This window comes from Brachyhypopomus gauderio, chromosome 6, assembly GCF_052324685.1.
Source record: "Brachyhypopomus gauderio isolate BG-103 chromosome 6, BGAUD_0.2, whole genome shotgun sequence".
Lineage (NCBI taxonomy): Eukaryota > Metazoa > Chordata > Actinopteri > Gymnotiformes > Hypopomidae > Brachyhypopomus > Brachyhypopomus gauderio.
In genome coordinates, this window is record NC_135216.1 from 23240930 (window position 1) to 23254537 (window position 13608).

General features: G+C 43.7%; 1 protein-coding gene across 1 annotated transcript in view; it reads right to left on the bottom strand.

The window, feature by feature from the left end:
* thrb (thyroid hormone receptor beta) overlaps positions 1-13608 on the bottom strand; it is an 86370-nt gene that overhangs the window by 39542 nt on the left and 33220 nt on the right. Inside the window, 1 exon segment of the mRNA XM_077009764.1 lies at positions 6019-6085. The gene's annotated coding sequence lies outside the window, so the exon portion shown is untranslated.

The following is a 13608-nucleotide window of genomic DNA, read 5'->3' on the forward strand; positions in this document are numbered from 1 at the left end:
TGTCTTGCCCGAGGACTGTAAGGTACCTATTAATTTCATTGCTTAACTATTTTCTCCATATTTTAATTTTATCTGCCAAGGAGGTTTGTATGACTGAGTCTAAAGTGCTTTATGAGCCTGTTTTATGAGTCAAATGTCCATTTTATGGAGTTTGAGTTTCACTGTCCTTATTCACTCCTAGTGTAGTTATTTCCAACGCAGGTGCCTTTTAGCTTTAAAGTAGCAAAGAACAGCAGAATTTTTACTGTTTGTATAGATCTAAAACTGAGCATTAACCTTTTTCCTGTATAAATTAAGTTTACAAAGAACTCGCTGTGTTTTTGATTAAAATTGGATTACAGTAAAAAAAATCAAATGACCAAGACAGCAGAGGTGCACAATTTATCTGATGCGTTATGAAATGGTAAGGACTGTTGTCATTATTGGTAATTACAATTGATTATTCAATATTAAATCTCAAACATACTCAGTCCAATTCAACTTTATTTATGTACTGCTTTTAATAGACATTGTCTTAAATCAGCCTTATGGGAACCAGGTATAGGTCTGTACTGAGCAAGTCAAAGGGGTCAGTAGCACACAAACTCCCTTGGTTGAGGGATGAACCCTTGGGAGGAACAGACTCCAAATGAAACACACTCTTCATCGGGCAAAACTGGATTGTCCTGTGCATCCAGCAGAATACTAATAAATGTACGAGTTTGCACAATGTGTGGTTCCTCTGGTTCAAATGGGCATAACTCATTTCATTCATCATCACCTCGCCCGTTGCTCAAGAGCGTTTTGATATGAGGAAGCACATTAGCATGTGGTACACTCTCAACCATGTGAAACCTTCATAACAGCATTTTTATTAGAGGTCACTGAGGGCAAAGTACTATTTTAAATGACGAAGCGGTGTAGCTACATCCCACGTAACGTTGCTTCAGGGGTGGTGGTGTTGGAGAGTTACACAGACCACAACAGTCGGCCTGGTGGCTGTGAGAGTGATTCAGATAGTTCATGAGTATTTGATCATCTTTAGATTTATCTTCAAGTTCCCTTTGGAGACTTATCATGAATTATTGTCTTTAGAGAATTACATTAGCTAAAGTTGAGGAGTGTATCATAGGTGTGACCATTGAAGGTTTTATTCTTTAGAATAAACAGGCAAATACATCTTCATCTACTGCAACTTCCTCTCAGGGGACACAATGTGCTCTATGAAGTTACACACACACTGTGCTCTATGAAGCCACACACACACTGTGCTCTATGAAGCCACACACACAATGTGCTCTATGAAGCCACACACACAATGTGCTCTATGAAGCCACACACACACTGTGCTCTATGAAGCCACACACACACTGTACTCTATGAAGCCACACACACACACTGTGCTCTATGAAGCCACACACACACTGTGCTCTATGAAGCCACACACACACTGTGCTCTATGAAGCCACACACACACTGTGCTCTATGAAGTTACACACACACTGTGCTCTATGAAGCCACACACACAATGTGCTCTATGAAGTTACACACACAATGTGCTCTATGAAGTTACACACACACACACAATGTGCTCTATGAAGTTACACACACAATGTGCTCTATGAAGTTACACACACACACAATGTGCTCTATGAAGTTACACACACACACACAATGTGCTCTATGAAGTTACACACACAATGTGCTCTATGAAGCCGCACACACAATGTGCTCTATGAAGTTACACACACACACAATGTGCTCTATGAAGTTACACACACAATGTGCTCTATGAAGTTACACACACAATGTGCTCTATGAAGTTACACATACACACACACAATGTGCTCTATGAAGTTACACACACACAATGTGCTCTATGAAGTTACACACACACAATGTGCTCTATGAAGTTACACACACATTGTACTCTATGAAGTTACACACACAATGTGCTCTATGAAGTTACACATTACAATGTTCTCTCTGAAACAACGCACACACACACACACACACACACACACACACACACACACACACACACACACACACACACACACACACACACACACGCTCCAGGAAGTAAATAAGCTATAGTGATCTGTCAAAAAGCAGTGAAAGTACTGTTAGTAACAGTGTAAACACATGCACACATTCACGCGCACACACACACACACATTATAAATATACATTAATTTTTTTGTCATGTCATTTTAATGTCATGGTTTGATTTAAACATCTGCTTTTTCATATATAAACTAGTTCCTCCTACTAATTCAGAGGCACTTTGCTTGCACAGTTAATGAAGGACCTCTGTCCAAAAAAACGTAGCTACTGTTTGTCTGGCAATCTGGTGCACTTTGTGGATTACAATTTTTAATATTTAATGTATCTACTAAAATACACTGCAGTTGCTTACCTGGAATCTTCTATTGTGTGTGTGTGTATATACACACACACACACACACAAAAATATTATTTTTTTATATAATTTTATATACACACATACAAAAAATATATAAAACCATATCTAGTGCTTGATCAGAGGTGTACAATATGAACTAAGATATAAAATATATACTAAGATACAAAATGCAATTTTGACAGGGGACTTTGGGTTCATTTTTCTAAATGTATGTGCAAACGTGGGGCAGAAGGAGTTCTGGGAAGCTGCCCTATCCCCATGACCACTTAGTGCTTCCTGTCTAGTGGCCCAGGCCCCTGTCGTGTGTGGCACCAGAGAATGACATCACACCAGTGATATCGTGATATCTCCGCATGGGCACGTGTGCAAATACACATAAATAAAAACGGCAGAGTGAACTCTCTGCTCTTGGCGAGGAAAAACAACACATTGATTTGCCACATTGACCAACTACTCCAGTCTACAATATTAAATAGCTAGATGTCATTTTATAGTCCAGGAATGGCCTTGGAGTTGACACACACTAGTCCGTTCTAATGTTTCTGGCCATAAACAAAGCAACTTCTAAACGCATTAGCTTAATTTCTTCAGACCAAGATGAACAGTGGAAAGATCGAAACTGCTCATACAATGCAAAAACAAAAAAGACAAAACAATGGCCTCATCTTCTATATCTACAGCTGAAACCTCAACAGCAAAAGACAAAGCTGTAAAAGGAGAGGAGAGGTTGTGTTCAACGCCGCTCTTTTACATTATTTAGCATTGAGCACTAAACTTTACACACAACACTGAGCAAGCTAAAGGCTAAACACAGGACACAGGACATCAGTAATGACCACAGCGCTTCTGTTATTCATCTGGTATGCACAGGTTCAGTATGGGTTGTTGACCAATATGTTCGTGATGTCCGAGAGCATTACTGCCCCCTGCAGGACACCAGGGCATAAGCTGGAATGGTACCTCAGGGACAGAGGCTTGCACACACACGCACACACAGAAACTTTCCTCTCATTTTCATGAGTGCTGCATTACCCGTTCACTCCGTCAAGAGGTCTGGGCTTGTGTGACCAATTAAAGTGAGGTAGAGAAGCAGTGAATAACTGGGTTATATGTGAGGAGACGATATATGCTAGAGAAAGAGAGAGAGAGAGAGAGAGAGAGAGAGAGAGAGAGAGAGAGAGAGAGAGAGCAGGAAATGCTCATTGATCAATGGGGACGATCAATGATAATAAAGTAGTGGTCTGCCATCCATCAAAACCGACTCACACAACATCCGGTCAGGCCTGTTAGTAGTGCTGTCCACCCAGAACCACTGAACATAGAACCTAATGGGTTGTGTTGTCTCGTGCATAACAACAAGCCACGTAGCCCTGCCTAGCCCTACTTTAGCCCTATAGCAGGCATAACCATCATCCCAGTGGCAGAAAACCTGCCTTGCCCCCGGGCGGCTGGACCCTCTCCAGGGTGCTGAAACCCCTTGGCCCGCAGAGCTCAGCATCACCATTGTGGCCCCTGGCGGGTCAGGACGAAGGCACAGCGCGCTGACCGCACCCAGCTGGCCCACGCCGAGGAGAGACACTTGAGCCCACTCGCCTCCCCAGGATGCTGCTTAAAGCCGACCGCGAGGTCATCGAGGCAGCAGGACTCAAACTCGCTCCTCACGAGCTCCCCGTGGCTCCGTTTACCCCACTTACTCCAGATAATGCTCTGGACACAGGAGACGCGGGAGACGCTGCTTATGGCCAGAGGCCACAGTCCACGCCCACTTGTAAGCACTCCACCAGCCGAAGACTCCAAGCTAATAATTTCCTTTGTGCAAATTCTCAATAAAATAGTCCCGTTGGGGTTGTTAAAAGAGCTATCTTTGATTTTATGTGTTTGTGGTCTCTCCTCACTGAACTGAGTGCATCACACACACACACACACACACACACACACTAACACACACAAACACACACTGACATTAAGCCAAATAACACTGAGACATAGTGAGAGTGGCTCTGCTTTAGAGCAATGTGTTCCACCCTGATGCCAGGAGAGTGTCACTCAGTGCATTAGAGCCTCAACACCCCCCCCCCCCCCCCCTCCCCCACCCACTCCCCCATCTACATTAACAGTGACCGTCCTGCTAATCAAATGAGCCTCCGTAGCCCAGACGTGCTCTCCTGGGCCACCCAGCTCCTTAGCTAATCCTGCGCTCACGGCAACACCCCTCCCACCCCTACCCCCGTCCACCCAGCAGCGGGTCCGCATAAGGGCAGCGACGGCGAATCACGTCAGAGAACGGGCGCACGCCGAGTCGCTCAAAATCTCCGTGCAATTAGTTAATTCGTGGGGCCAGGACCAGATCATCGTATTTAATATGGGCACACTGACATGGCAACAGGGTGCCGGCGAGGAGGGTTGGCAGATGGTGTTTTCATTAGAAGAATGCATCGGACAAAGGAGTAAACCGGCTGACATCGCCCGTGTGCCCTCGCCTCACTTCTCGCATTATGCTGTTTGCCCATGTCGCCGGGGTCGAACATGCACAAACAAGGGGCTGGAATGAAACCGAACCGAATCCCCGTCCCCACAAAGGACGTTCTGACACAAATGTGTCATTTTAGGAGCTTAATATCCAAATGACCGCCGGCATTTCAGTCTAATCAGGTTGGCGGTTTTAAGTATTTTTTGATAAAGATGATAACTCACAGATAGGGCAGATCTGGGAGCTCCTCTCAGCTGAGACCCCTAAAGCAACCACAGCAATTTGCAGATGTTCACCCCATGCTCTTCAAAATGACTTAAAAAGGCTTCTGCACCAAAAACATGGACCAGAAACACACTTTATCCAAGTGTGTGGATAGCACGCAGGAACAGGGAAGTCAAGTTCTCATGTTATCACACAGATGCAGAAGCATCATCTCCTGTGTTCTCAGCAGAGCTCAGCTCCCAAAGTTTTGCCGCGGGTTAATGAGGGACTTATGGAGACTTCTCTAAATAGTTCCCTATCTCCTTCTGTCACGGACTGTGGTCCCCAGACTCTCTCTACCTACTGTAGATATGAAAGCAAGATCTCACAGATGAACCCAAGACTCACACAAACACGCACATGCAGACACACACAAACAAGCACACACGCAAGCATGCAGACACACACACACACACACACACATTTATATAAATAAAAGCAGGACTGGTGGTGTAACAAATGAGATCTGAATCCCCTACAGTGACGTTTTTCAGTACAGTACAGTTCTCTCTGCCATTGTTTGTCTGAGAGCCAGCAACCATATTTGAGCTCCCCATGGCACTGCATGCTTTGGGGGATGACTCATGCAGAATTCTTCCAGCACATTGAATCCGCTCCCCGGACTTCTGAGCTGAGAAGCCGTTTGCCAGTGTGGACTACATCTCAGCCCTGGCTCAGGGTCAGTACATCCTTTAGGCTTCTAACCACTCACATCAGAGCTGAGCAAAGGCAAAGTGATCCTGGATCAGCACATTTCTCACTGCTGTACCAATGCATAAGCAGTAGAAGGGCAAATGCTGAGCAACCGGACAGCGAGATGTAAACAGTCTGCACTGAGTCATACGGAAAAGAGGCGAGACGTAATGCAAACTGTTCTTACCGGACAGAGCTTGAAACCTTCAGTCCTGCCAGGATTAAGGAGCACTGATCCCAGCACACATGAAAACCTACAATGGAGAAGTGAAAATAAGAGAACCCATGTTAAGTACGTAGTTCTTCCAAACTATAATGACGACAAATTACGACAGGTCCCACAATCCTCAAGTTGTCCGTCATCATCCACCTGGTAGCAGAAAGCTGGTAGAAGAAAATTTAGAAGCAAAAAATTTGATTTTCTTTAGAAAGACAACATAATAATGGAGATGCCACAGCTAGAGGTGAAAATATTGGGCATGAGCATATTGTATATTATGTGTAAATGTTACATGTAACATGAACATGCGTGTTTCTGCATGTCAAATGACTGGAACGAGCAACACACAAGAGTTGTTTACTATGTAGTGAAGGTCCAGGCTCTGATCTTGCTGAGAACATGGCTGAAGTTAAAAGGCATAGCTGACTAATGACAGTTACTGACCTAGAGGAATAGTGTTTACATGGTGAACAGTTTATAAATGCATTATATAAATGCAATATAAATTGAAACATTCATTCATACATTAATTATAAAAAGTAGCAGTGATTTTTTAAATAACATATAGTTCCAAAGAACTAAATGAGTTTCTTGCATGATTCTTGACACTTCAGGTTGCTGTTATACAAACAACCAGAGGATCGCTCCAAACGAATTGAATAACAAACTCATAAAATCACAGCACCTTTGAATCATCTAGGTTAAGGGTGTGTCACCCTGGTGATAAGGTTTGTATAAGATGCAAATACATTAGGAGACTGTTGGGACTAGTTGTACCAGGGCTTTGAGGTCTGAGGCGATGAAAAACACATGGGTATAAACAAGCAGTTGAAGAACGTGGGAGTCATCAAATGTGAGCAGAGGGAGAGAAAGAGTCCATGTGAGTTAGCAGGGCAAAGGAGAGAAAGAGAGTCCATGTGAGTTAGCAGGGCAAAGGAGAGAAAGAGAGTCCATGTGAGTTAGCAGGGCAAAGGAGAGAAAGAGAGTCCATGTGAGTTAGCAGGGCAAAGGAGAGAAAGAGAGTCCATGTGAGTTAGCAGGGCAAAGGAGAGAAAGAGAGTCCATGTGAGTTAGCAGGGCAAAGGAAACAACTATCTGGTTACTTGACTAAAGATTTCTGATTACCTATGATGGCCAGACTTCTCTGTGTTGTACAGATTCAAAGGCATAGGTATATCCCCAATTCCATTCTCTCTCTCTCTCTCTCTCTCTCTCTCTCTCTCTCTCTCTCTCTCTCTCTCTCTCTCTCTCTCTCTCTCTCTCTCTCTCTCTCTCTCTCTCTCTCTCTCTCTCTCTCTCTCTCTCTCTCTCTCTCTCTCTCTCTCTCTCTCTCTCTCTCTCACACAAATATAGAATAGAACAGATTAAAACAGCATTCACCTGTACAGCAATAAAGGGGCTGTACAAATTATAATGACCAGATTATAATGACCAAATTGCTGTTAGATCTGCTATGTAACAAGGCAGCCGCGATACCTTAACATTAGAAGTTAAATGCCACTCTGTCTCTCACGTAGGTTTCATTACTATGTTGCACACAGCCCATGGCTTGGACAGTCTCATAGGGGGTTTTTGTAAATGCTTTGAACAGAGGTGCTGGCAGTCTGAATGGGGGCCCGTGGGTGTCTCCCCTCTAGTTTGCCAGCTTCTCTCCTCTCCTCGCGAACAGTTGCCATGGTGATTGAGTTATATCTGGAAGGCTGAACACAATATTTGGCATCCTTTTTTCTCATGAACTCATTAGCACTTTGAGCGGGTAAGGCCAGCCCTCAAAGAAAAGAGCTTATAACGTTGCTTTCATACATTCGGTTTACAGGCATACTAAGGAGTGTCTTACGAATCTCTGTCTCAAAGCCCAGGGCTTGGTTCATGGTCACACTTTCTTTTCTCCCCACAGAGCATGTGACCTCAGATTGATAGCTCTGCTCAAGGACAAGCACGCGCCGTTTAGGAGCTGAATGAACGCAGCACAAAACCCCCAGCGACTCCGAGTCACGGTTTCATCCGGCAAACGCATCAGCCCTTTGGTCAGGTTTTGGTTGGGTTCTGGACGGCTGGACCATGGCTGCAAGGAATTATATCACACCTGTGGCTACAGGTGGCCCAGCGTGGCCCTTTTCTGGTCCTGGGAAGCAGGCCGCAGCAGAGCAGAGATGGCCAAAATGGCCATGTGACGTAGTCTTCCTGTCAGTTCCTTGGAGATTCAAAGTGTCTGGAGTCACTTGAGGAGACCTCACACTAACCCCCATGTCACAGGATGAGACCTCTCACTAACCCCCATGTCACATGAAGAGACCTCAAACTAACCCCCATGTCACAGGATGAGACAGACCTCTCACTAACCCCCATGTCACATGAAGAGACCTCACACTAACCCCCATGTCACATGAAGAGACCTCACACTAACCCCCATGTCACATGAAGATACCTCACACTAACCTCCATGTCACATGAAGAGACCTCACACTAACCCCCATGTCACATGAAGATACCTCACACTAACACCCATGTCACATGAAGAGACCTCACACTAACCCCCATGTCACATGAAGAGACCTCACACTAACCCCCATGTCACATGAAGAGACCTCACACTAACCCCCATGTCACATGAAGATACCTCACACTAACACCCATGTCACATGAAGAGACCTCACACTAACCCCCATGTCACATGAAGATACCTCACACTAACACCCATGTCACATGAAGAGACCTCACACTAACCCCCATGTCACATGAAGATACCTCACACTAACACCCATGTCACATGAAGAGACCTCACACTAACCCCCATGTCACATGCTGGACCAAAATGTGACGTGAGGTGGGCACTTGTGTGGGACAAAGATTATATCCTGAAACATTGGTAATGTGTATTAGTACAGAGAACAACTTGTGTTAAACCAGTAGCTGAGGATATCCCAAATTACCACCATGCAAATTGCATGTTGGCTTAAAATACAAAAATCACATGATGCTAAAATGAACTCAGCTGAGTGCTTGATCAAAGAGAGGGTTATGACCACTCTTATCAAACCTCAGGGCAGCAAATAGCAGAACAAACTGTTCGGTGAAGCTAGGAACATTCTCAGATGCTGAGGTACTTACAGAATGTACAGAATAAGCAAGTGTCATTTACACTTAAATTCATTCTGCACTACTCCATGCAGTCATATTTCTGCCATCATGTACATGTTTGGACGTGCTTTCTTTTTACACCTGGAACCTGATGGATCAATTCAGAACCAATATGTATGATTTGAAACGTGGAAATCGTGGTTTTGTAGCGAATATGCAATTACTACTGAATTACATCACTGATGTAAGTGTGAAATGCCATTGTGAGAACGTGTTCTATTAACAACAATCAGAAAAGGATAACGTGAGAGTCTGTGGTTCATTAACCCAAAGAGATCTTCTACATAACATCCACCAATCAGTGCATGGCATGAAGCTCGCTGCAGTAGAGATGTAGTCATGGACACCAGCTGCTCCACAGTTCTCCAGCTAGCCATCAGTGTGATTGGGACAGCAAGGTCAGTGGATGTAGGTGTGCCAAAGTCCTGCTGGAGCTTTCTGCTTCGTAGGAGAAGGCCAAAGTCGCACTTCCAAAAGTTGCCTTTTAGGCAGAAAGTGACCCATGGTGCAAAACAACAGCCTCACTTTGGCTCTCACCAAACTGAAGGGGCCAAATTCTCCACTATAGCTACAATAAGAAGAAAACTGCAACTTGTGAGTCAAAAAACCTTTTGTTTCCATGGCCAAGTTCAACAATCACCTTTCATGAAACAGTTGATATTAGTAGGTTGGCATGAGGAAAAATCAATTTTCCGAAAACAAAACTCTCAAACAACATTACTGTGTTTGCTTCTTCACACATTTTCAAACTCAGACAGACCTGTGAACTTTTGCCTGAGGGCAAATCTTACTCGTAATCACTATAATCTCCAACAATGTCTAACTAAAATGTCTTTTTCCATGGCAAGTGAAAGTAAGCAAAAGGAAATAACCAAATTGCTTCCAAAAGTGTTCTGCACATGATCAGCTAAAACAGATATTTGAAGCTAAGCCTCAGTCAAAATCATGGCATACTTTGCTTTGCTTAAATCATTCTGACATTTAATTAATGCTGTCATTTCCCCCTTCTAGATTTCAGCACCACAATCAAAACATCAAAACAAAACAATCAAAACATCAAAACACTATCCACCAGAGATCACTTACCCCGAATTATTGTAGTCAATTTAATTTTTTCCCTTCAAAACATAATTCTAGCACCACCTACTGCCTAGATCTAGGTCTATGGCTTAAGCCTCTACCAAACCAGCCTGAGTCAGAGCCAGAGCCCAATACCACAATATCCTTCATACCCAACAAGGACATGGTGAGCTCCTAGCCCCATGAGCTCCTAGCCCCATGAGCTCCTAGCCCCATGAGATCCTAGCCCCATGAGCTCCTAGCCCCATGAGCTCCTAGCCCCATGAGCTCCTAGCCCCATGAGCTCCTAGCCCCATGAGCTCCTAGCCCCATCAGCTCCTAGCCCCATGAGCTCCTAGCCCCATGAGCTCCTAGCATCATGAGATCCTAGCCCCATGAGATTCTAGCCCCATGAGATCCTAGACTCTGAAGGTTTTAGCATCTGGGAATAACCTATCTGGGATCTATCTACACTGCAATGCCGGCCGACTATATGTACTTGCGTCCACCTGGTATCATGTTTGGTATTATTTCATACGGACCTAGTCACATGGTCATAAACTATGCCTTTAGCTGCACTTGACAGCCTAAATCCTGTAGTTAACACCAGGCTATTATCATTCATTTTTTAACCTCACTCTTTTAACCTCACTCTCACTCTCACTCTGATCCCAATTGTACTGAACTGTATCCTGACATCTTTAGTAATGCTGTGAAAGGTATCTGGACAACACCATGGGTTATTGTTACACTTTTCACTGTATATTCACTGTATGTCCTTTACAGTGTTCCTGTGTCATACTGCAACAGTCAGTGAGTGTAAATGTGACACACGCAAAAAGCTTTTATCTGTGAGAACTTTCATCATCAACATGTCATTCATTTAAGATTTAATGGTATGTTTGGAGTGAAGCTGAAAATGTTTGAACGGCACCATTTTCCACCTCTGTGGACAGGCTCCCACAGATTCAATCTCTTAGCAGTACCATGTGAGGTGTTCAAACCTCATTCTCATCTATGGCCGTATGTTAACACTTCACCATCAACATGTCTAAATAAGTCTTCCTGAATAACCAGGTGTTCTATTTACTTGGCAGTAGCAGAGTCATTCAGAAACGTATTACTGAAACATATTACTGATTTCAGTCAGTTATCTGCAAGAATTCAGTAAAGAAATTACATGCAACCACAACCACATAAATCATGTACAAACATCATATTTTAAAAAAAGCTAATTATGGCTGTCAGGTGAAGTGCATTTCATAAAAACAGATGTGAGAAAAAAACTGAGAATGCTCTGAAGTCATCTCATTTCATGAAAGGCCCCTAAAATTTGACAGGATATTCAACTAAATCATAATGATAGATCAGCACAGTCTTTAAACACACCCAGCAATTTACAATGCTACATTTTTGGTAAATAAAATGGAACCTTTTTTATTAGTAGTCTCAGTCAGACCCTTTCTTCAGCCCCACAGACGTTTCTTGTGTAGGGGCTGCTGTCCTGTGGAGGCTCCAGTCCACATCTAATACACCTGATTCAGCCAATTAAAGAGCTTTGAACATTTATTAGGTCAGACATGTGTGCTAAGTTAGTGTTGGAACCAAAGTCTACAGGAAGCCCTTTCCACCAATGAGGAACCAGAACTGTTCTGCTTTCAAATTAGGTTCGCAAACCCAAATGGGTCTGGTTCCTCATTGGTGGAAAAGGGCTATAAGAAGAGACCTGGAGATCAATGCTCTACATTCTTGGCACATTTAGTTTTTTGATTCTTCAGATCATGCCACAAAGTTTCTACGATCAAGTCAGTCTGTTTGAGTCATTCTTCTTGACTTGGATGGTTTCAGTTAGCGTGATATTTTGCGATGAGATCCCTTGTGAGGCTCACATCACAACAGAGACCCTAACCAGGAAGTTACTGGTCCCTCAAACACTTTAAGCCATCCAGGCCCTGAAGCAACAGTGTGGTCTTTTGCAAGCTCTAGATGGTCAGCAATGTTTTTAGAGATCACTGGTTTTCTCTGTGGTAACCACCCAAAAATGCATTCCTGTTTAGTATTTTTATTGTGGCAGATTTATGAGCACAGGCGGGGTATGAAGGGCAAGAAACGCCAGAAGATTTTTAAATGCTAGGGTTAGCTAGGGTGCTTAGATGCCACCCTAGGGCAACTAGGGTCTTTAGCCCACACCCTAGAGAAGCTGCAGTGTCAGATAATGCTTAAGCCTTTGCATTGATCTTTGTAGGATGCTGTAGTAGTGAAGGTGCTGAATCTGTTCATCTGCCTGAATGATGGAAGCACAAGTCTTGACAAATCCTTTTATAATCAGTTCTCAAGTTCTCAGTTCTTAAAAAATAATTAGTTCACATTTTATTAGCAAGATAGTGAGCTCTTTGGCAAATCTGCAATGGATTATGGTAATACACACCCCATATCTCAACGGCTTTCTAATGAGGTTTACTAATGCTGATACTGAAACACTTCTATTATACAGTTCCCCCACTAAAAAGGTAAGAATCACACATAATATGTTGGCAACTATCAAGCTATTCCTTGGGAAAATAGGTGAAATACATTATGCTGTTTAAGTTCATTTGCTGATTTTGCTGTTAATTAGCTGAGCACAACACTATATTGCACAGGACATAACCATTATCATCTGCTATTAGCCAGCTAATGCTAAATTACATGAAGGAGCATTCTGTAGCTCATTAGGGTTTCTCAAAACCTGTTCAGTGCGCTGGTTCAAACCTCTCCACTGCAAACCTATGCACACATCTCATGTTTGACCATATTAGTCTGTACTGAAATGAGCAAAACAGTTACACAAACAATACGCCATAAAGACAAGAGCTATATAGAAATGAAATGGGGCTGCGGTGGTGTTTCCTCAAGGTCCCTTACAAGAATCCCTTCAAGAAAACAATCACGGCAAAGTGGAACGAGAGCAAAGGCAGCGGAGCGAGTGTCGACTCCACACGTCTCCCAACATGCCTCATCTCTGTTTACCGTCCTCCCAAACCCAAAAGTGCAACATGAGATAAAAGAGCAGGTGGTAGATAGAGCGTCTGAAAGGAAATCCTTCTGCCTGGCCCGACTGCCCGTTGGTGCGCTACGTCAGCGCAGAGATGGAGGAGAGAGTCGAGGGACGCTGCTGGAGCTACTGGAAATTACTGGTACACCGCAGAAGCACAAAGCACTATGACAGCGATGAACATAAACAGGTCCTAAATGCGCCCTCCCATACGGATTCATGCACTTTCTCTCTCTGTCTGGCAATCTGCCTTTCTCCCTTCATGCCCCCCACCCCATATTTCTCCTAAACCAGCCAATCAGCTGGCTGCTATGCTAGCAAAC